Here is a 24,347-nt window from a genome sequence, read left to right as displayed (position 1 = left end):
TTATAGCATTCATATTGCCATTGTTGTATTCTGTAACACTGCCGGCGAGAAATATGTTACAGTTCATATAACGAATTGTTTGTGGCACATATTGACAGCGATTTATTACCTCTAGGTGTAAAACATAGGAACGTAAATACTTCATTCCATCGAATTGTGATGTGACTGCTGACTATACGCTATGGGTTTATAAAGAATTTTCACCTCCGTGGCTGCCTGAATGCCCTTGATATTGACTTCCTTAGATTTTTAGAGGATTATATCACCATCTTTCTTTCCACAGTTAAAGATGACATAGAATTATCCCCACCTGTCTATCAAATTCTGCACATCTTCTTTAAACCCTTTTAGAAATTATAATTTATTGGGGGGGTTTTCTCCTCGTCCTCGAAGAGCCATAGCTTTTTGTTTATTGTTTCATTGATATAGCCATAGAAGAGCTTGTTTTTGTTCAGGAATGAGCTGTTCTTTTTAATTGCCCCATTTATATGTTCCATATAGCATTACAGTATATTTGTGTCTGAAAATGTCCAAAATGTTAAAACCTCATGTTGTTTATCATGCTCGGAGACCAAGCACGATAAACAACATAATATTTTAACATTTTGGACATTTTGAGACACAAATATACCAATTATGTTTATTTATTTATTTATTTTTAATATGAGAAATTGGAAAATGTATTTTTAACTTAATTTTTTATTTAAAAGAAATTTAAAAAAAAATTTAACAGATTTTTTTTTTTAGGTCCTCTTAGCGGACTTGAACTTGCAATTTTACCAAAATTCTATTGCACTCTGCCAGAGGCAAGGTGTAAAGGGACTGATTACATAACAGGCCCCTGAGTGCTGTAGCTACTATTTGGTACCTTGTGACTGTATCATAGTTGTACCAGTTGGAGAGGACAGAACGAGCCACCCCCTAATGTCTAAATAATGAGTTGCTGCAGTTACTATTGAATGCAGCATCTGAGGAATTAAACAGGCAAGATGGGAGTTATTTCTGATCCTGATGGATTTGGGAAGGCGATACCTGTCATGTTTGGAGTGGACACTTCATACACTCCTCCACAGTTTAGGCATGCACAAAGGGGTTAATGCATATTGTTTATATTTCTCCGTAATCTATCATCCTGTCTGCTTCTGATCAGGTGCCATGTTTAGTTTTACAGTTGATGCAGTTTTTAGCAAGGATTGATTTTAAAGAGATTGACCACTTTCTGGGGAAATTTCTAAATTGCTATAAACTGCCATGTGCTACAATAGAAAACTCTAAGGCCCCTTGCAGACGAGCTTGTCCGGATTAGGTCTGGATGCGTTGCATCTGTTTTCCATTGAAAACTAAGCACGTTCACAGGAAAAGTCATTCAGTCTTGCCTGCGTTCGTGTTCAGTTATTCAGTTTTTATTGCGTGGGTGCAATGCGTTTTGCATGCGCATGAATTCGGGTTAGGTGTTCTGTACATTTTATTATTTTCCATTATAATATGGTTATAATGGAAAATAATAGCATTTTTTAATACATCAGCGCAGGATCTTTTAACTTCATTCAGCAGGACCTGCGCTGACGTCATCGCGATCTCACCACGTGGTGAAGGTGATGACATCAGCGAATGTCTTTTCGCAGGTCCTTAAAGAAGAACAAAGAAGAGGATCCCGGCTGCGCGATCAAGTAGATGAGGCGAGTTATGTTTTTATTATTTTTTAACCCTCAATTAACATCGTACAGTAGTTAGCATTCTGTATTAAAGAATGCTTTTATTTTCCATTATAACCATGTTATAATGGAAAATAATAAAGGGATCCCGGGTCATACATCCCTCGTCTCCTTAGCAACCATGTGTGAAAATCGCACCGCATCTGCACTTGGGGCCTGCTTTGCGTGAAAAACCCTAAATATAGAACATGCTGCGATTTTCACGCAATGCACAAGTGATGCGTGAAAAACATCGCTCATGTGCACAGCCCCATAGAAATGAATGGGTCAGGATTCAGTGTGAGTGCAAAGCGTTCACCTCACGCATTGCACCCACGTGGAATACTCGCCCGTGTGAAGAAGGTCTAAATCCTCTCATTTCTTACTGCAGCACCTGGCAATACCATTCAAACTGGTGCTGGTCGCATGATTTAGCCATATGACCTCTTCTCTGTTGTTCTCTTCTTTGTAGGCACTAAAAGTTTTCAGCTCATGCACAGATACACGATTCTTTGTACCTGTAGCTTACTATTATAATATTGAAAATGCCAGCAGAATTAATAATCTCCACAGCAACAAGAAAATTAGTTGATTTCACTTACTTGTTTACGATAAAATAGGCATCTTACAAAAGATAGGGTTAGTTCAAAAATGATATTTTCACCTTTTGGAAATATTTCACAGTTTACCTACAGCAGGAATCATTATAATTTTTATTATTATATTTTATTTTTATTTTTATAGCACCATTAATTCCAGGGTACATATTAAATTAGATTGCAAGCATAATATGATATAAAAACTGAAAATGAAATAAAAAGATTGGTACAGAAGGAGAAGTAATCATGCCTGCAAGGGCCTACAATCTACAAGGGACAGAGAAAGAAGGCTGTAGGTGAGGTTAGAAGCTGCTTATATGGCTGTAGAGTGGTAGGGCTATTGCAAGTTGTAGACTTTCCTGGGTGGGTTTTCAGGTTGCTTTTGAAGGCTTGGATGACCATCTGATATATATTAGAGTATATTATATTTCAGAATATGGTAGATGCGTGGCATACATCTTGGAGATGATTGTGTGAGGAACAGACAAGAGTAGAACAGAAAATAGGTATTAGGAGGAGATTATGGGTGTGGATGTATCAGGACAGTAGATTAGAAATGTATGGAGGAAGCCAGTTTTGGACAAAATTTTGTGTTGTTGACAGCATTTTGAGCTAAATATGCTCGACAATGGGTAGGGAACAAAGAGATTGTCAGAGAGGAGAGGCAGAAGACAAATGAGGGAACAAGTGGATTTATGGGGCAACAAAGTTGAGAAGTTGAGGATAAGCTGAGGATGGATTGGAGGCCACATAAGTGATTGTTGCAGTAGTTTTTCTTGGAGACAATGGGGGTATTCACTAGCATTTTAGTTGATTCAGAGCTGAGGGAGGAGCAGATATGGGTATTGTTTTTAAGCTGGAGGTGGCAGGAGGTGGCAAGGGCTTAGATGTTTAATTTGAAGGATAAGATGGAATCAAATTTTATCCCAAGGTAGCAGATGTGTGAGACTGTATTCATGTTGAGTTTTATGTCTATATAGCTGACAGACATATTGGAATTCTGGGTAGTAGGAGTAATATCTGAGCCAGAGAGGTAAATTTGAGTACCTTTAGCATAAAAGTGGTACTGAGAGTAATGGAATTTTATGAGCTATCCTATTTTATGATGTCCGAAGTTATAAGTAGAGAAGAGTAAGGACAGAGGTTTTAGGGATGCTGACAGGATAAAGAGGTGGACAATGAATATTCAGTTGGTGGGGTGTGAGGAGATCCAGGAGAGAGTCAGGTCTGTGATACCAAGGAATAAGAGACTTTGCACCAGGAAAGAGTGGTTAACTGTATCAAATTCAGAGGACAAATCTGGAAGGAGGAACATAGAGCAATGCCATTTGGCTTTAGTGGTTAACAAATCAGTAGTAACTTTGATTAGGGAGGTCTCAGTGGAGTGGTGGGATCAAATTGTAAATTGTCAAACAGTCAGTGAGATGAGAGTTTGGAGGATATTTCAAGATGAACATATTAGTATAGGAGTTTTAAAGCTAAAAATCCCCAATAAGTTTTTTTATTCATGTTTTTTTCATAGGATGAAAACACATGACAGATGACTGCTGTTGAATATACAATATTGATCACCGCAATTGGATCCTCAATGACATTTCCAAATGTTATATTATAAGCATGCTGACTGAGTGGTTAGAATTGCTACCTTGTGGTTCCAGGGTATTGGAATAAAAACTAACCAAGGGTAACAACTGCATAGATTCAGTATTTTCTCTCAGTTTTAATGTGGGTACTCCAGCTTCCTCCTACACTCAAAAAAAGAGAAAACCCTCCAATATACTAGGTTCATTTTGAAGTTAGATTTTAAAAGCCAATGGTGACCAATGTGAGCTATGATAACCACGATAGTAAATCTTGTGTTACTATGTAAATTAATAAAACAATAATAATAATAATAATAATAGTTAAAAGTATTACACATTTAGTGGTAGATATTTCTGTAAAGAGGTAGTTCAAAGCAGAATGTATTGAGAGTAATGAGCAAGATAGATGATCTGCCCAGGCTAACAAATTTTGTCACATAATCATGATTTCAACTTTAGAATAAAAAGACAATTTTTTTAATGGGAAATCATGCATACACAGAAGCTAAAAGTATTTTTTAATTGTGGTAATTAGTTATTTAAACAAATCAAATAAATCATCCAGATAATAAACTGACAAAAGCCAAGAAGAGCATCAAAACACCCTCATTTTTATCTTGTTTTCATTTTTTATACTCTATTTTTTCAAGTAACATACCTTATCATGGATACTGTATGATCAATAATTTTTTGACATGTTATAATTGCTGAATTCTATCCCACAATTAACTTTTCTATAAGTAAAAATTTTGTAGCATCTTATAACTCGACATTGTGCTGTTTCACTGTCCTCCTAGAAATATATGCTAAGCGTTAGTATTCCCTGTTGGGCAATTCCCTATACCGTTTGACAATATCAAATCCATCCTAACACTATCAGACTATATAAAGACAAGCCCATTTGAGAAATTGAATAGTAGCATCCAATTGGCGACTTCTTCATACAAATCAAATTCTCCTGAATGCAGGTAAAAAATAAAAAAAAAATCATACTTACTGCACCTCATCCATTTAATCATGATGAGCCGGTCACTTCATCTTAATTGAAGATCTTGCACGAGATCCAATGCGTGGTGACATATGACGTCACCACACCGGCTGACATGATGATGTCATCATGGGCTGCGCGAGATCTTGCGCTAGATATTCAGTCAAGACTCGTTGCGATCAAATAGTAACATACAGTAGTAACATAGTTTATAAGGCTGAAAGAATACATCTGCCCATCTAGTTCGGCCTGTTATCCTGCAAGTTGATCAAGAGGAAGGCAAAAAAAAAACCTCTGTGAGGTAGAAGCCAATTTGCCCTACTTTAGGGGGAAAAAATGCCTTCCCGACTCCAACCAGGCAATCAGATAACTCCCTGGATCAGCGACCCCTCTCTAGTAGCTATAGCCTGTAATATTATTACACTCCAGAAATACATCCAGGCCCCTCTTGAATTCCTTTATTGTACTCACCATCACCAGCTCCTCAGGCAGAGAGTTCCATAGTCTCACTGCTCTTACCGTAAAGAATCCTCTTCTATGTTTGTGTACAAACCTTCTTTCCTCCAGACGCAGAGGATGTCCCCTCGTCACAGTCACAGTCCTGGGGATAAACAGATGATGGGAGTGATCTCTGTACTGACCCCTGATATATTTATACATAGTAATTAGATCTCCCCTCAGTCATCTTTTTTCTCAAGTGAATAACACTAATGTTGATCATCTTTCAGAGTACTGTAGTTGCCCCATTCCAGTTATTACTTTAGTTGCTCTCCTCTGTACCCTCTCCAGCTCTGCTATGTCTGCCTTGTTTACAGGAGCCCAGAACTGTACACAGTACTCCATGTGTGGTCTGACTAGCGATTTGTAAAGTGGTAGGACTTCGTTATCATCACGGGCATCTATGCCCATTTTGATGCAACCCATTATCTTATTAGCCTTGGCAGCAGCTGCCTGACACTGATTTCTACAGCTTAGTTTGCTGTTCACTTAAATTCCTAGGTCCTTTTCCATGTCGATGTTACCCAGTGTTTTACCATTTATTATGTACTGGTGACTTGCATTATTCCTTCCCATGTGCATAACTTTACATTTGCCAGTGTTAAACCTCATCTGCCACTTATCTGCCCAAGCCTCCATTCTATCCAGATCCCTCTGTAGTAGTATACTGTCCTCTTCAGTGTTAATTCCATTACACAGTTTAGTGTCAGCTGAAAAAAAATATATTTTACTGTGCAAGCCTTGTACAAGATAATTAATAACTATATTGAAGAGAATAGGGCCCAATACTGCCCCCTGTGGTAGATCAGGTAAGTATGATATAATTTTATAAAATTTTTTACACTGTGTTATTACTGCCAGATGCCGTGATCAGCTATGAATGCGGCATCTGAGGGGTACAATGACAGGGGGTTAAGCCATTGCGGCTCCCTGTTATTGCACCCACTACCTACATAGAAATACGTTCTGTGACAAAGGAATTTGTCACAAATAGAATTATTTTGTCAAATTCAGCAAAGCAGATGAATCTAATTTTACAATACTTTGCTCATTACTAGATTTAATCATACAACATAGAGTTAAGAAAGATCAGTAAAAATTTGTATTTTGAATGGAATTCAAGTACTTACTGGATCAGACACATGAGGTGAGCTGGCAGGTCCTCACTTAAATCACAAAATTAAAAATGTATTGACATCTCTAGAAGATAGAAAGACACAGCCAAATCTTATAGTCAAAATGTATTCAATATTTTTAAACTGACACTACCCAAGATGACATACACATTATACATAATCCTTCAGAATAAAAAAAAAAAGTCAATAAAGTGAGCAAATATAGATAAACGCATTGTTTGTTTTATAACAATGGATATCTGTCCTTGACTTAAGGTGGTTAATGTTTCAAAAAAGCCTGATTGAAATTCATAGCCTTCTTAGCAGGGCAACTCTCAGGAACACATAATCTCTCCAGTGGATTATTATTTTCTCACCCCATGAGCAGAATTAAAATTGGCTTTGGAAATCTGCAGGGAGAAAAAAGAAATTCTATCTTAGTGGATTATAGCTCGGCACTGTTTTAGAAATTTCCCCAGATAGTGTCTTTAGTATAACATCCCTCTGAATTAGCATTTTTATTCACTAATATGATGTACATGTTTAATTACATTACTACCTTTCATATCACATTAGGGAAAGCCATAGACAACACAATAGGAAAAAATACTTACATTTGCTGTTTTCTTGACCATGCTGTGGAGAGGATTACATACCCATTGTACAGTAGTGGTTTCCTTCTAAGACACATGTGCAAAGGTTACGGTATATGCAAGTACGGTATCTTCTCCCTCAGCCAAAAACACAATATTGAGTCAGAAAAACTAAAGTAATACATCACATTCTGAGAAAAAGCCATATTACCCGGAGGCTAGGTTAACAGAATTGGCAAAGACATGCTGGCCCTCCAGTTGAGTCATTATATTGACTCTTATTTTCTAAGTAATGCCTTCCAGCAAACACATAAATCAATGACCATTTGAATTGCTGCTACAATATATGAATTTTTTATATATATTTTAAAGGAACACGAACCAAGTCCTACAGAACTGCGTGAAAAAAAATGAATGAACATGAATTGTGCTAATATTACTCAATTGTTAAGTATTCTCCTTTTTTTATTGTTTATGCTTAAATTTCTGTTTGGCTAACATTTACTTATGAGTAGTGAAGAGCATGATGTTTGCCCACTGAAAGGAAAGAGGAACTGATAAAGTCTTCAAATATTTTAGTATACAGTGCCTTGCAAAAGTATTCACCCCTTTGACTTTTTTGTATTTTGTTACATTACAATCTTAAATTCAATGTTTTGTTAATCTGAATTTTATGTGATGTTCAGAACACAATAGTCCAAGTTGGTGAAGTGAAATGGGAAAAATATATAAATAAAAGTATTTTTAGAACTAGAAAACAAAAAATTGGCATGTGCATATGTATTAACCCCCTCTGTTAGGAAGCCCATAAAATGCTCTGGTGCAACCAATTACCTTCAGAAGTCACATAATTAGTGAAATGATGTCCACCTGTAAGCAATCTAAGTGTCACATTATCTGTCATTACATATACACACCCTTTTTGAAAGGCCCCAAATGCTGCAACACCTAAGCAAGAGGGATCACTAACCAAACACTGCCATGAAGACCAAGGAACTCCCCAAACAAGTAAGGGACAATGTTGTTGAGAAGTACAAATATCCAAATCTTTGATGATTCTCAGGAGCACCATCAAATCTATCATAACCAAATGGGAAGAACATGTCCCAACAGCAAACCTGCCAAGAGACGGCATCCCACAAAAATTCACGGACCGGGCAAGGAGGGCATTAATCAGAGAGGCAGCACAGAGACCTAAGGTAACCCTGGAAGAGCTGCAGAGTTCCACAGCAGAGACTGGAGTATCTGTATTTAGGACAACAATAAGCCGTACGCTCCATACAGTTGGGATTTTGGCAGAGTGGCCAGAAGAAAGCATTCGCTTTCAGCTAAAAAGAAAAAGGCACGTTGTGAGTTTGCGAAAAGGCATGTGGGAGACTCCCAAAATGTATGGAGGAAGGTGCTCTGGTCGGATGAGACTAAAATGGAACCTTTCAGCCATCCAATAAAACGCTATGTCTGCCACAAACCCAACACATCCCATCACCCAAAAAACACCATCCCCACAGTGAAACATGGTGGTGGCAGCTTCACGCTGTGGGGATGTTTTTCAGCAGCTGGGACTGGGAAACTTGTCAGAGTTAAGGGAAAGATGGATGATGCTAAATACAGGGATATTCTTGAGCAAATCAAGTACCAGTCTGTGCGTGATTTGAGGCTAGGACGGAGGTTCACCTTCCAGCAGGACAATGACCCCAAACACACTGCTAAAGCAACACTTGAGTAGTTTAAGGGGAAACATGTAAATGTGTTGGAAAGGCCGAGTCAAAGCCCAGATCTCAATCCAATCGGAAATCTGTGGTCAGACTTAAAGATTGCCGTTCACAAGCGCAAACCATCCATCTTGAAGGAGCTGGAGCAATTTTGCAAGGATGAATTGGTAAAAATCCCAGTGGTAAGATGTGGCAAGTTCATAGAGACTTATCCAACGCAACTTGGAGCTGTGATTTCTGCAAAAGGTGGCTCTACAAAGTACTGACTTTAAGGGGGTGAATAGTTATGCACATTGACCTTTTCTGTTATTTTGTCCTATTTGTTGTTTGCTACACAATAAAAAAAAAAAAAAGAAAAAAAATTAAGTGATGCAAATCCTCAAACAATCCATGTTAATTCCAGGTTGCGAGGCACCAAAATAAGAAAAAAGTCAAGGGGGTGAATACTTTCGCAAGGCACTGTATGTGTTAAGCAGCATCCACTTTTGCCTACTTCTTCCATATATCTTTGAATTAAGCAATATAGTGTTTTCTTTAATCTGTTTTTCAACATTGTTATTTATCAGGAACTTTGATTCCACTGTGCAAATAGAGAGCTGCTAAAATAGTGAGATATTATGAAATGCAGAAAAGGGGCTTTGTAATGTTTTGAATCATGTGCTCAATGTAATGTCCAGATTCATTTTTCTATTATATTTTGCTTTAATAAATGCTTTTATTTGGGTGTATTAAATTCGTTTTTATGGGGAGGGGGGGGGGGAGGCCCTCCCCAGGCTATAGTAATTAAAACAGTTGCACAGGCTACGCCTGGAAGAGAATCTGTTACACAGCAAAATTGTCTTTAAAGAGGACCTTTCACTAGAATAAAACATCTAAACTAACTATACAGACATGGAGAGCGGCGCCCAGTGATCTCCCTGCACTTACTGTTAAACCTGGGCTCCACCCAGTTGAACCTGCCAGCGTCTCATTCTCCCATGCTGTAGCGCTGGCCAATCGCAGCGCTCAGCTCATAGCCTGAGAGAAAAAAAAACCTCCGTGGATCCGTCACTAATACATTCCAATGAAAAAAAAATGTGTTCAGGAATTTTGTGCATGCTGCGTTTTTTCTCTCCGTTTAAATACCGTAAAAGGACTGAACTGAAGACATCCTGATGCATCCTGAACGGATTGCTTTCCATTCAGAATGAATAGGATAAAACTTTGACGCAAGTGTGAAAGTGCCCTAACAAAGATGCCTTCAGCTGCCAAGTGCACATGTAACAGGTCAGCCAGTGTCATAGGGACAAATCTGCTGACAGATGCCCTTTAAGACTGGTATTTATTTAATTAGTCTAAATAAGAAAACTCACTGGCATCCAATGCACAAAAATTATTTGCCACGTGTCTCTTGAAAATTTTACACATACTTGGGAAGTCCACGCAGCAGAAAAGGAAGTCTACCCCCAGAAAGGAGCTGGCTTAGATTTCAGGTGTAATGAGCTCCAGTTTTCTGGTGCACATATTGTGAAATGTTTCGGGTTGTGGAAGTTCTACTATGACCCACTTCTTTTTATAAAAGTGATGTGGGTGTAGGAAAAGAAGAAGAAGTGGTAAAAAAAAAAAACTGACTTTCTCCAAAAAGCTGACATAGCACAATTGTACATTTTCACAGACTAAATATGCACTGAATTTATCACCGTGGCTGAGGCTGGATAATAAACTTAGTGCATGGAAAGACACTTTTGTACAGATTTATACCAACTATTGGTTGCCTTATTTTGCACCAAAATGTAAACTTTATTAGGCCACACCCCTTTCTTACTAAAACAATGCTTTTTACATCAAAGTGGATGTGCACTTGAGAACATGTCGGCCAATTTGTTTGTTCATGTTCTAAAAGCTATAGATACTCCATTAAGTCTTTCCAGTGGTACTACAAATGCTGGTGGTAATAATACTATCACAACCAGTAATAAGTTAATAACATATTATAATATACCCTTAAAATATCACGTAATTGAAATGAAATCAATCCCTTCTGTAGATAAAGACTCGAAGCTGTGTGTCACAAATCCTTGTCCTATGGAGAATTACTCTTGCTTTACCTAGGCTGTCACATTTACTTATTAGCATGAAGCGCTATCAATCATCTTGTCTAAATATCATTAAAATTAATCAATTACCCTGCTTCTAGTGATGTAAGTTATTGCTAATGCAAATGCATTTCCCTTTCCAGGTTTCTGCCTAAGGGATCTCGTTGTTTTAATTGTATTATTATGTCAGTTGGTTAAAATAATATTAATTAACATTAACAATGAGAAATGTAGATCTCTAAATACATAAACTCATACTTTTTAGTTTTTTAGGTTAGTCAAAATCAATAGAAAATGTTTCAAGCTATGATTAATAGTAGGTTCAAAATTTTGTGTTAATTATTTTTTCAATTTGTTTTGGGTTTGATTCATAGAAATTTAAAAAAAATTCTTGCTTTGTCCGCAGGGATTCTACATAAATCAAAATTCTCCCAGTAAAGAAAATGTAATGTACCTGTGTAACACTCATCTGGAAAAGAGATATGCAAACCAATCTTTCTTCCAAAAGAGAAAAGAATCCACTAAAAGCTGTGTTTTATGGAAGCAGAAAGGCCAACATAGATATTTAAAACAGTTATCTAATGTTCCTACTGTTAATATAGTGATTAGAACTGTATACTGAACCAGTTATGTGTGTTTACTTACAGTTCCACCAATTGCAAACTACAAAGTTCACAATCCAAATTCAAATTCCATATTGCAATCCAAATTGCATGCAATCAAACCAGATCCTACTCAACCAATCTGCAAATAGTTACTGCTAACTGCATATTGCAAATTGTGACCAAATTCAGCAAGTGAACTAATATTTAGACCTCAGATATACCTCTCAGAGAGATCATAAAGTGCTTAAATAACTTAAAGTGAGAGTACAGATACTGAGGAGAGAAATATATCCACCATTTTATGTTGAATGACAAGATATAACAGTTGAACCACCATCTTATGTATACCACCATCTTGTAATATATTTTCAACACCTGTTATGTACATGGACTATCTGCTGCGGAGGCAGCAGTGTTATACATGAAGAAAAGTTGAAGTTAGTAAATAAGTTATTTCAAGCATTTGGTGTGCTCTTTAAACCTACTGTTTCCATAGAACGGCGCTAGAGGAATTACTCATTAACAGACAGTCTGTTTAGACTAAAAGTCAGAGATATCAAAATTCTTCTAATGCCACAGCGCAAACGGCACTTCATTGTGCTGTGCCTGCCACATTACATACTGTACTATCTCACTTGGATGATTCTAACACTTATGCTACATTATTATGTATTGATTTTGGTTCAGCATTTAACACAGTAAACCTCTGGGTCTTTTGGGAGATAGACCATCTCTGAGAAGATGGGTCTTGAGATATTTAATGCATAGATTTCAGTCTGTGAGGGCAAATGTTATCCATTCAAAACTAATCATAATCAATACAGAACTGCAGGGTTGTGTTCTCATCCCCTTTTTATACTCACTGTTTACTCATGATTAGCTACTTGCATGAACTATATAGATGAAGTAGAAGTGGTACAGGTAATCAGTTTTAAGTTCCTTGGAGTTCTCACCAGATCTGACCTGGTCAGTGAATACTAATGCAATGGTCAAGAAAGCTCAGCAGTGCTTGTACGTCTTGAGAAGTTTAAAAAAAGTGCAGCTTTGTAAGCGGACACTGGAGGATTTTTTCTGCTGTACTATTGAAAGTACAGCAGAAAGTAGCTTCTGAGGAAGCTGTGCGAAACGCGCGTCAGGGGTGCGCTCACTCAGGTTTCCAGGTTGGTTCCCCCCTATACTTTGTTACAATTGTTACATTTATGTATGTTTTCATGCTGGCTGCATATTTGGGTGTTGGGTACATGCTGTAATTGACTAAGCCACTGAGTGTGAATAACTTCATCCACACACTGCACCCATTCACGCTTATAATGAGGCCAGCATGGTGGCATTTATATTTAATAAGCTTACGCCACTCTATGGTCCGGTTATGAGATGGTTTATCTCAGATATTTTCCATTAGGCCTATTCGGACTAAGAGCTGACGTACGCTTAGGGGATAGACATATTATCTGGTACCTTGGTGTTGCGCTGGTCCACAGTGCCACTACATTACTGCTATTTTGTTCATCAATTTTTATCCATTATTGTCTATGTTGTTGTCCTTATGTGACTATTTAATAAAATATATTATTCATGCATATGTGGTTTGTTGTCTTTTGGATTTATTGAGTTAATTCTCACATATGTTTTTCTCACTGGTTGAGAATTTATTGTCGGTTCTACTATTGAAAGTATCTCAACTAGAGTTGAGCGGACACCTGGATGTTCGGGTTCGGCAGGTTTGGCCGAACTTGAAAAAAAGTTTGGGTCCCGAACTTGACCCCAAACCCCATTGAAGTCAATGGGGACCCAAACTGTTGGGCACTAAAATGGCTCTTAAATAGTCCTGGAAAGGGCTAGAGGGCTGCAAAAGGCATTAAAATGTGCTTAAGAACATGACAGCTGTTCTGCAAACAATTGTGGATAGGGAAATGACTTAAAATAACATAAAATACAGAAAAATTAAAAATAACAATCTGGATCTAGGAGTAGGAGATTGAGGAGGCGGTGTAGGTTATTGGGACATATTACAAAATAAAACTAAGAATAAATGCACTTGAGTACAAGAATGGATGGTTGAGGCTGGTATAAATGTCTATTTCTGCACAAGGTACGGACAAGTCCTGTGGTATCCGTGCCTGGTTCATTTTAATAAACGTAAGCTTGTCCACATTGGCAGCGGCCTGTGATAATGCTTTCTGCCGTGCTAAACACACGTTCACACTATACACTGGCTGCAGGGCAGGTCAGCACCTCCAAGGCTGACAAAGCTTTTCCACATTTTGGCCATGCTAACCCTGCCTTCTCAGGTGCTAGTGGTTCCCCAGCTGCATTGGCGACCTCTTCCTACTTCTCTGCCTTCGCCTTGTACTTCCACTGTGCCCCCGCTGTCAGGTGGGAATGCTATCATCAGCGTGCGCTTGTAGTCACGCATCTTCCAATCAGTAACAGATGTTTTCACTAAATTTAGTTCCCTGTCAGCAATGCAGAGCAGGGGTTCATTCATGTCAAAAGGGGGTTCATGTCACCCAGCAATACAACAAAGGATTTGGAGAGATTTAGGCCCCTGTCACCCAGGCACAGCAGGGGTTTGTATACACCAAAAATGGTAAAATATCACCCGACAATTGAAAATATATTTTTTTCAATTTAGGGCACTAAAATTTGCACTTTTTTTTTAAATTAAAATGGCTCTAAAATAGTCCTTGAAAAGGCTAGAGGATGTAAAAGGCAGTAAAATGTGCTTAAGAGCATGGCAACTGCTCTGCAAACAAATGTGGATAGGGAAATAACTTAAAATGAAATAAAATAACTAAAAATTGCAAATTATTAACCTGCAACTCAGAGAAGGAGGTGAATATGGAGTCGGTGGTTGAGGAGGCGGTGAATGTGGTGTTGTAGGTGGAAGCAGCAATGGAGGAGAAACAGGTAGCCAACAATGTTTTTTTTTTTTTTACTGGGGTAAGTAGCCCCCAAAATATTTGGACAAATAAAAAAAAAAGAAAACTAATAATCATTGCACTTGACTTGAGTACAAGAATGTATGTTTGATGGTGGTATAAATGTCTATTCTGCACAAGGTACAGACAAGTCTTGTGGGATCCAAACCTGGTTCATTTTAATGAACGTGAGCTTGTCCACGTTGGCTGTGGACAGGCGGCTGCGTCTGTCTGTAATGACGCCTTCTGCCGTGCTAAATACATGTTCAGAGAGTACACTGGCTGCAGGGCAGGCCAGCACCTCCAAGGCATACAGGGCAAGCTCTGGCCATGTGGACAATTTGGAGACCCAGAAGTTGAATGGGGCAGAACCATCAGTCAGTACGTGTAGTCGTGTGCACAGGTACTGTTCCACTGTGTTATTCAAATGCTGCCTCCTGCTAACACACTCCATATCAGCAGTTGGGGCCGGTTGTTGCGGCGAGGAGACAAAGGTTTTCCACATGTTGGCCATGCTAACCCTGCCTTCTGAGGTGCTGGCACTGACACAACTGCGTTGGTGACCTCTTCCTCCTCCCCTGCCTTTGCCTTGTGCTTTCACTTGTCCCCTGGCGTCAGTCAGGAATGCTCTCAGGAGCGCGTCTACCAGCGTGCACCTGTAGATGCACATCTTCCGATCATGCTCCAGTGAGGGAATTAAGGACGGCACATTGTCCTTGTAACGGGGATCCAGCAGGGTGGCCACCCAGTTGTCAGCACACGTTAAAATGTGGGCAAATCTGCAGTCGTTGCGCAGGCACTGCAGCATGTAGTCGCTCATGTGTGCCAGGCTGCCCAGGGGTAAGGACAAGCTGTCCTCTGTGGGAGGCGTATAGTCTGCATCCTCCGTATCCCCCCAGCCATGCACCAGTGATGGGCCCGAGCTGCATTGGGTGCCATCCTGCTGTGAACATGCTTCATCCCCATCCTCCTCCTCATCCTCCAGTAGTGGGCCCTGGCTGGCCAAATTTGTACCTGGTCTCTGCTGTTGCAAAAATCCTCTTTCTGAGCCACTTCTAAAAGACTGGCTTGAAAGTGTTAGAGATGACCCCTCTTCCTTCTCCTCGTCCTGGGCCACATCCTCTTTCATCATCGCCCTAAGTGTTTTCTCAAGGAGACATAGAAGTGGTATTGTAATGCTGATAATGGCGTCATCACCACTGGCCATGTTGGTGGAGTACTCGAAACAGCACAACAGGGCACACAGATCTCGCATGGAGATCAATTTTAAAATCAGTTTGAGGGTTTAGTAAGACCGCAGAGTGCACCTGGCTTTGTTATCATTTTGTTATATTGTTATATTGATTATCACATCCACATAATACATAATTGCTATCTTGTGTAGGATGTCTATTGTGGTACTTGTGGTTCACTGTGGGCATCCTCCACCGTATGCATTTTTGCTGGGGATCGCCATTAGCAACGGGCCACAAGTGCAGGATTTGCTCCCCTATATATATGCAGGACTGCATGTGGGTTTGAGCACCTCCTGCTAATACCACGCCATTGTTTTCAGTTTGTTTATATAGAGATTTCTGAAGGTGTATAAACTCCAATTTAAATGTGCCTGTTTTCCATCTACAGGCCACAGTTAGGTGCACCTGTGAGGCCTGGGCCATATCAGCCAGTCTTGAGTGGGACTAGCAGACACCTCCCTCCTCCCATTGCAAACATGGTTACATGCTGGAGGTAACTGGTGAGTTGTTTGTGAGTCGGCCTCATGCTTCTGTAATTTGCCCACTGGCTCCTGGTATTGTCCATACGGCTCAGGTTGGAGAGTGTTAGGTCCCGGGCTACTTGAGAAACCTTGGCGTGGTGCCCGGGCTCAGACATGTCCTACACCGTAGGACATGTTGGCTAATCTCTCAATTTTAAAATCAGTTTGAGGGTTTAGTAAGACCGCAGAGTGCACCTGGCTTCATCATTTTATTATACTCGCATGGAGGCCCAGTAATTGGTGGTGAAGTGGTGCTGTTCTGCAGTGCGACTCACCCGTGCGTGCCGCAGCTGAAACTCCACTATGGCCTGCTGCTGCTCGAATAGTCTCTCTATCATGTGCAAGGTGGAGTTCCACCTGGTGGGCACGTCACATACAGACGTGGACAAAATTGTTGGTACCCTTTGGTCAATGAAAGAAAAAGTCACAATGGTCACAGAAATAACTTTAATCTGACAAAAGTAATAATAAATTAAAATTCTATAAATGTTAACCAATGAAAGTCAGACATTGTTTTTCAACCATGCTTCAACAGAATTATGTAAAAAAATAAACTCATGAAACAGGCATGGACAAAAATGATGGTACCCCTAGAAAACACAGAACATAATGTGACCAAAGGGACATGTTAATTCAAGGTGTGTCCACTAATTAGCATCACAGGTGTCTACAACCTTGTAATCAGCCATTGGGCCTATATATATGGCTCCAGGTAATCACTGTGTTGTTTGGTGATATGGTGTGTACCACACTCGACATGGACCAGAGGAAGCAAAGGAAAGAGCTGTCTCAAGAGATCAGAAAGAAAATTATAGACAAGCATGTTAAAGGTAAAGGCTATAAGACCATCTCCAAGCAACTAGATGTTCCTGTGAGTACAGTTGCACATATTATTCATAAGTTTAAGATCCATGGGACTGTAGCCAACCTCCCTGGACGTGGCCGCAGGAGGAAAATTGATGACAAATCTAAGAGACGGATAATCCGAATGGTAACAAAAGAGCCTAGAAAGACTTCTAAAGAGATTCAAGGTGAACTTCATGCTCAAGGAACATCAGTGTCAGATCGCACCATCCGTCGTTGTTTGAGCCAAAGTGGACTACATGGGAGACGACCAAGGAGGACACCATTGTTGAAAACGAATCATAAAAAAGCAAGACTGGAATATGCCAAACTACATGTTGACAAGCCACAAAGCTTCTGGGAGAATGTCCTGTGGACAGATGAGACAAAAATCGAAGTTTTTGCCAAGGCACATCAGCTGTATGTTCACAGACGAAAAAATGAAGCATATCAAGAAAAGAACACTGTCCCTACTGTGAAACATGGAGGAGGCTCTGTTATGTTCTGGGGCTGCTTTGCTGCGTCTGGCACAGGGTGTCTTGAATCTGTGCAGGGTACAATGAAATCTCAAGACTATCAAGGAATTCTAGAGAGAAATGTACTAGCCAGTGTCAGAAAGCTTGGTCTCAGTCGCAGGTCATGGGTCTTGCAACAGGACAATGACCCAAAACACACCGCTAAAAACACCCAAGAATGGCTAAGAGGAAAAAATTGGACTATTCTAAAGTGGCCTTCTATGAGCCCTGACCTCAATCCTATTGAGCATCTTTGGAAGGAGCTGAAACATGCAGTCTGGAAAAGGCACCCTTCAAACCGGACACAACTGGAGCAGTTTGCTCATGAGGAGTGGGCCAAAATACCTGCTGAGAGGTGCAGATGTCTCATTGACAGTTACAGGAAGCGTTTGATTGCAGTGATTGCCTCAAAAGGTTGCGCAACAAAATATTAAGTTAGGGGTACCATCATTTTTGTCCATGCCTGTTTCATGAGTTTATTTTTTTACATAATTCTGTTGAAGCATGGTTGAAAAACAATGTCTGACTTTCATTGGTTAACATTTATAGAATTTTAATTTATTATTACTTTTGTCAGATTAAAGTTATTTCTGTGACCATTGTGACTTTTTCTTTCATTGACCAAAGGGTACCAACAATTTTGTCCACGTCTGTATGAGGCGGTGAGCAGGAAGGCCGAAGTTACGCTGTAGAGCAGACAGCCGAGCGGCGGCAGGATGAGAACGCCGGAAGCGCGAACAGACGGCCCGCACTTTATGCAGCAGCTCTGACATGTCGGGGTAGTTGTGAATGAATTTCTGAACCACCAAATTCAGCACATGTGCCAGGCAAGGGATGTGCATCAAACCAGCTAGTCCCAGAGCTGCAACGAGATTTCGCCCATTATCGCACACCACCAGGCCGGGCTTGAGGCTCACTGGCAGCAACCACTCGTCGGTCTGTTGTTCTATACCCCGCCACAACTCCTGCGCGGTGTGGGGCCAGTCCCACAAACACATCAGTTTCAGAACGGCCTGCTGACATTTACCCCTGGCTCTGCTGAAGTTGGTGGTGAAGGTCTGTCGCTAACAGGATGAGGAGGTGGTAGGAGGAGGAGGAAGCCGAGTAGGAAGAGGAGGCAACAGGAGGCAAATAATGATGCCCTGCGATCCTTGGCGGTGGAAGGACGTGTGCCAAACAGCTCTCCGCCTGGGGCCCAGCCGCCATTCCATTTACCCAGTGTGCAGTTAGGGAGATATAGTGTCCCTGGCCGTGCTTACAGGTCCACGTATCTGTGGTTAGGTAGACCTTGCCACAGATGGCGTTGCGCAGTGCACACTTGATTTTATCCGATACTTGGTTGTAGCAGGGATGGCACGGCTCTCCTGGAGTAGTAGTGGCGGCTGGGAACAACGTACTGTGGGACAGCAAGAGACATGAGCTGTTTGAAGCTGTCCGTCTCCACCAGCCTGAATGACAGCATTTCAAAGGCCAGTAGTTTAGAAATGCTGGCATTCAGGGCCAGGGATCGAGGGTGGCTAGGTGGGAATTTATGCTTTCTCTCAAAAGTTTGTGAGATGGAGAGCTAAACTCTTCTGTGCGACATGGTGGAGATGCTTGGTGACGGAGGTGGTGTTGTCGGTGGCACATCCTCTGTTTGCTGGGCAGCAGGTGCCAACATTCCTGCAGAGGCGGAGGACGAGGCCGAGGCAGAAGAAGAGGAGGAAGCAGGAGGGGCATGAGCCCTTTCTTGGTTTTGAAGGTGCTTACTCCACTGCAGCCCGTGTCATGCAGGTTGTGCTAAGGTTCAGAATGTTAATGCCTCGCTTCAGGCTCTGATGGCACAGCGTGCAAACCACTCGGGTCTTGTCATCAGCACATTGTGTGAAGAAGTGCCATGCCAGGGAACTCCTTGAAGCTGCCTTTGAGGTGCTCGGTCCATGTTGACGATGGCCAGTAGCAGGCAAACTGTTTTGGCGTTGGCTGCTCTACTTTTGCACCCTGCTCCCGCTTTAGCTACGCTGTTGGCTCGGTCTCACCACTGCCTCTTACTCCGAACTCTGAGTCAGTGGCATGACCTTCATTCCATGTGGGGTCTAGGACCTCATCGTCCCCTGCATCGTCTTCTATCCAGTCTTCCTCCCTGACCTCCTTTTCGGTCTGCACACTGCAGAAAGACGCAGCAGTTGGCACCTGTGTTTCGTCATCATCAGAGACGTGCTGAGGTGGTATTCCCATGTCCTCATCAGGAAACATAAGTGGTTGTGCGTCAGTGCATTCTATGTCTTCCACCCCTGGGGAAAGGCTAGGTGGATGCCCTAGGGAAACCCTGCCAGCAGAGTCTTCAAACAGCAGAGGGGATTGCTGCATGACTTGAGGCTCAGGCAGGTTACCCGATATGCACGGGGGTGATGTGACAGACTGATGGGCATGGGTTTTAGGCACCACCTATGCACTTTCTGCAGTAGACTGGGTGGGAGATAATGTGAACGTGCTGGATCCACTGTCGGCCACCCAATTGACTAGCACCTGTACTTGCTCAGGCCTTACCATCCTTAGAACGTCATTAGGCCCGACCAAATATCGCTGTAAATTCTGGTGGCTACTGGGACCTGAGGTAGTAGGTTCAGTAGGACGTGTAGCTGTGGCAGAACGGCCACGTCCTCTCCCTGCAACAGAGGCTACACCAACACCACCACCACGACCATGACCGTGTCCCTTATTAGATGTTTTCCTCATAGTTAGCATTTACAAAGCAAAGTAAAAAGTGGTTAAGTCTGTTAAGAATGATTAACCACCAATAAAAACCCTGATGTAGGGTATTGCACTAATTATTCTTTTTTTTAACTCTATATGACAGCGGTATTTGTGGCCTAAATGTGACACTCACTTATGCATGTCTTATCCCAGATGTGCAGTATATCAGAGGCTTTTTTCACCCCAGTATGCCAAAGCCGTATTTCTGTACTAAATGTGACAGTGACTTATGCATGTCTAATTCCAGATGTGCAGTATATAAGAGGGTTTTTTCACCCTCACAAAAAGCTATATTTCTGTCCTAAATGTGACAGTGACTTATGCACGTGTAATCCCAGATGTGCAGTATATTAGAGGGTTTTTTCACCCTAACCAAAAAGCTGTATTTCTGTCCTAAATGTGACAGTGACTTATGCACGTGTAATCCCAGATGTGCAGTATATGAGAGGCTTTTTTCACCCCAGTATGCCAAAGCTGTATTTCTGGACTTGCAGATAGCCTATGCTGGTGCACTATCGTTGCATAAAATGGCTGCCGATCATGTATTGATATTGACTAACTGAAGAAAAAAAAGTTTGTTTTCAGCAGTAGTTGGCTCAGGGCAGGCTTAAAAAAAATTGTGCACTGCACCCACAAAGCACTTTTTCTGTAGATCGCTGAGTATATAAACCAGTTCTTGATAAGATTTCTCCCTGATCTCTTCCTCACAGCAGCTGCAGCCTCTCCCTACACTAATCCGAGCAGAGTGACGGGCGGCGCTATGTGACTCCAGCTTAAATAGAGGCTGGGTCACATGCTACATTTGGCCAATCACTGCCATGACAATAGTAGGCATGGCTGTGATGGCCTTTTGGGGAAAGTAGTATGACGCTTGTTGATTGGCTGCTTTGCAGCCTTTCAAAAAGCGCCACAAAAAACGCTGAACACCGAACCCAAATCCGAACTTTTACGTAAATGTTCGGGTTCGGGTCCGAAAACCCTAAAGTTCGGTACAAACCCGAACTTTACAGTTCGGGTTCGCTCAACTCCAATCTCAACATACTGTATGATAGGCTGATATGGTAACTATTCCGTTTGTGATCGGATTAGGATACAGCGGGTTGTGAAGATGGCTCAACATCTCAGCCTTTACCAACAGCCCTTATAGAAGAGCTTATTTTAAGAGCCATGAGGATTTAATTCCAAAATAGTTTTGTACTAGCACTGAGCTGTTGATGACTATTTTAATGAGGATAATTTTATATGCATTGTCTGTGTTCTTGTCATATGAATGGATGCTGTGTTTCATTGGTATTGTATTTCATACATGCTAGATTACACTAAATTTGAATCTAATCTAATATGAATGGAAAATGTAAAAAGTTATGGCTACTGGAACGTTGGGAGGAAAAAAAAATGCAAAACCAAAAATGAGCCCCGTACTATATGCTCTGAAAGCAATCCAAACTATGAAGAACTTTCAAAAATGGACTGAGAAGAAATATAAAAATGTACACTTTGAAATTGTACTGTAAATGGCTCCGTTCCATCAAATGGAAAATTAGTGAAAGAATAGAAACAATTCAAAAAAAAAAAAAAATTACATATTTCAAGTGCAAAATAAAAAAACTGAACCAGATGGTATTTCACTTTAAACATGTATTAAGGTTAATACCAGGTGGGCAGAACATGGTGGATGGATCAAACATGGGCACAGGATTATTGCCATAAGGGATAGGAGCCTGAAAACTAGTAGCAGCCATATAATTTGTATGAACAGGGGCTGTTTCTGGTAAGGGGTTTGGCTGGTCATCTAATAACCCTTATCTCTAAATTACTGAAAGATCATATGCACTTATTTAAGCCATATTCATATCAGTAAGATAACAATTGAGTTATGATTGTTTATAAGATCAGAGATTAGCAATAAGGAGCCGTCAGCTCATCTGCCTGATGCAACAGAGTGAGGCTCCTTTCACACTAGCGTTCGCTGGTCCGCTCGTGAGCTCCGTTTGAAGGGGCTCACGAGCGGACCCGAACGCTTCCGCCCAGCCCTGATGCAGTCTGAATGGATGCGGATCCGCTCAGACTGCATAAGTCTGGAAGCGTTCAGCCTCCGCTCCGCTCAGCAGGCAGACACCTGAACGCTGCTTGCAGCGTTCGGGTGTCCGCCTGGCCGTGCGGAGGCGTGCGGATCTGTCCAGACTTACAATGTAAGTCAATGGGGACGGATCCGTTTGAAGATGCCACAATATGGCTCAATCTTCAAACGGATCCGTCCCCCATTGACTTTCAATGTAAAAGTCTGGACGGATCCGCTCAGGCTAATTTCACACTTAGCTTTTTTTTGCCAATATAATGCAGACGGATCCGTTCTGAACGGAGCCTCCATCTGCATTAATATGATCGGATCCGTTCAGAACGGATCCGATCGAACGCTAGTGTGAAAGTAGCCTGAAAACAGACAGAATGCTACTAGAGAATCTAAAGAGTATACAGAGAAAAGGGTTCACAATTTCTTTTTTAATAAAGACTAATAGTAAACATGATTTTTAGCTCAAATGACTACAATGTAATAATAAAAAATAAATTCACCCCAAAGGTGCCCATAGCCTTTATTGTATTTTCAGCAAGATATTCCCATTTATTCTGTTATATTCCTCTTTTGATTGGCATATTGGTGCTTCAGATTCTTTGCTCATGAAACAAAAATATGACACATTGTCAGATTTCAAACTCTCAATGTTTTCCAGCATTTATTCCTGTTACAAAGTAACCATTTAGCACAGAAGAGTGTGAACAGAATGTGTTTGCTGTTCCAAATGCCCCAAAGCATTTCAAGCTTTAAACTGCCCGCACTCGGTTCATAGATTTTTGTGATACACAAGAGAATTTGTCACATTCCGCTTACATTTGCTTTCCTTGACTCATTCCAGCAAGAATTTTCACAAGGATCTCAGGGTTACCATTCTGCACAGATTGTTCTTATAGTAGGGAAAACTTGTATTCTCCTCCAAAAACATGACACAGATATCTGTTTGGCAGAATAAAGAACAATGATATATCCATTATCAATTTGACCTTCTGTTGAACAAAATGGTTAAAATTTTATTATCGTTAAAAATTATTATGAGGAAGGTTAATTTTTTAGTGATTGTATTATGGGCAGTGGGTGCGGAGCCACTGTGTTAACTAATCAGCTTCAATTACAAATTTAGATGGATCCAGTGCCTTGAGCTGAAGCATATGGGATCATTTATCAAAGTAGTGTAAAGGAGAACTGGTGTACTTGCCCATAGCAACCAATCAGATTCCACCTTTCATTTTCCGAAGGAGCTGTCAAAAAGCAACAAGCAGAATCTGATTAGTTGCTATGGGCAACTAAGCAAATCTACTTTAGAACAGTTTGATAAATGACCCCAATAGCTTTTATTCAGGTCAGATTAAAAACTCCATGGTGTCCTCAGAGGGGACATGTTTCATGCATTATCCATGCAGCCTTTTTTGATAACCAATATGAGGTTTTGGACTTTATGGACTTTGGGTGAGCTGTGCAAACATTTTTCTTTGTTTTTTCTTTCAGTGTTAACTAACCAGTTTTATATAGGGCTATGTCTAATTGGTCATCCTGGTGGTCCTCTGGTTTTCACCCTTTAACCACTATAGAAGGATCTGGTCTTCACTTCAAGGGGACTACCAGACCGCTACCTCTTGAGATAGTCCTAGTGTGGTTGGCAGCTGGCCTATGAGGGTCGGGGACACTGGTGCAAGGGATAGCTCATAATCTTATTCAGGAGAAAGGCTGAGGTCACCAAAAACACAGTTCAAGCATATCCAAGAAACCAGTCTGAGGTCAGGGCAGGCGGAAACGGATGAATATGGAAAACAGACTAAGCTCAGGGCAGGCAGTGGAGTATCAGAGTTGGTAACAGGCAGAGGAACTGTATGGTAGATGGGCAGACAGACAAAATATCACACCTTAACTGGTAAACTAGAAACCTAAGAACCTACCGCTCAGGCACCCTCCCACTGGGGAATGGACTACACCTAAAGATTTACAAAAATAATAAAACCTGTACCTATGTACCTGTTTTTCGAAAAGGTGTCACTCCTTGCCATGGATTGTATTATGTAT

Source organism: Bufo gargarizans, chromosome 5 (assembly GCF_014858855.1).
Source record: "Bufo gargarizans isolate SCDJY-AF-19 chromosome 5, ASM1485885v1, whole genome shotgun sequence".
NCBI classification, from domain to species: Eukaryota; Metazoa; Chordata; class Amphibia; order Anura; family Bufonidae; genus Bufo; species Bufo gargarizans.
This window is presented reverse-complemented; position numbering follows the sequence as displayed.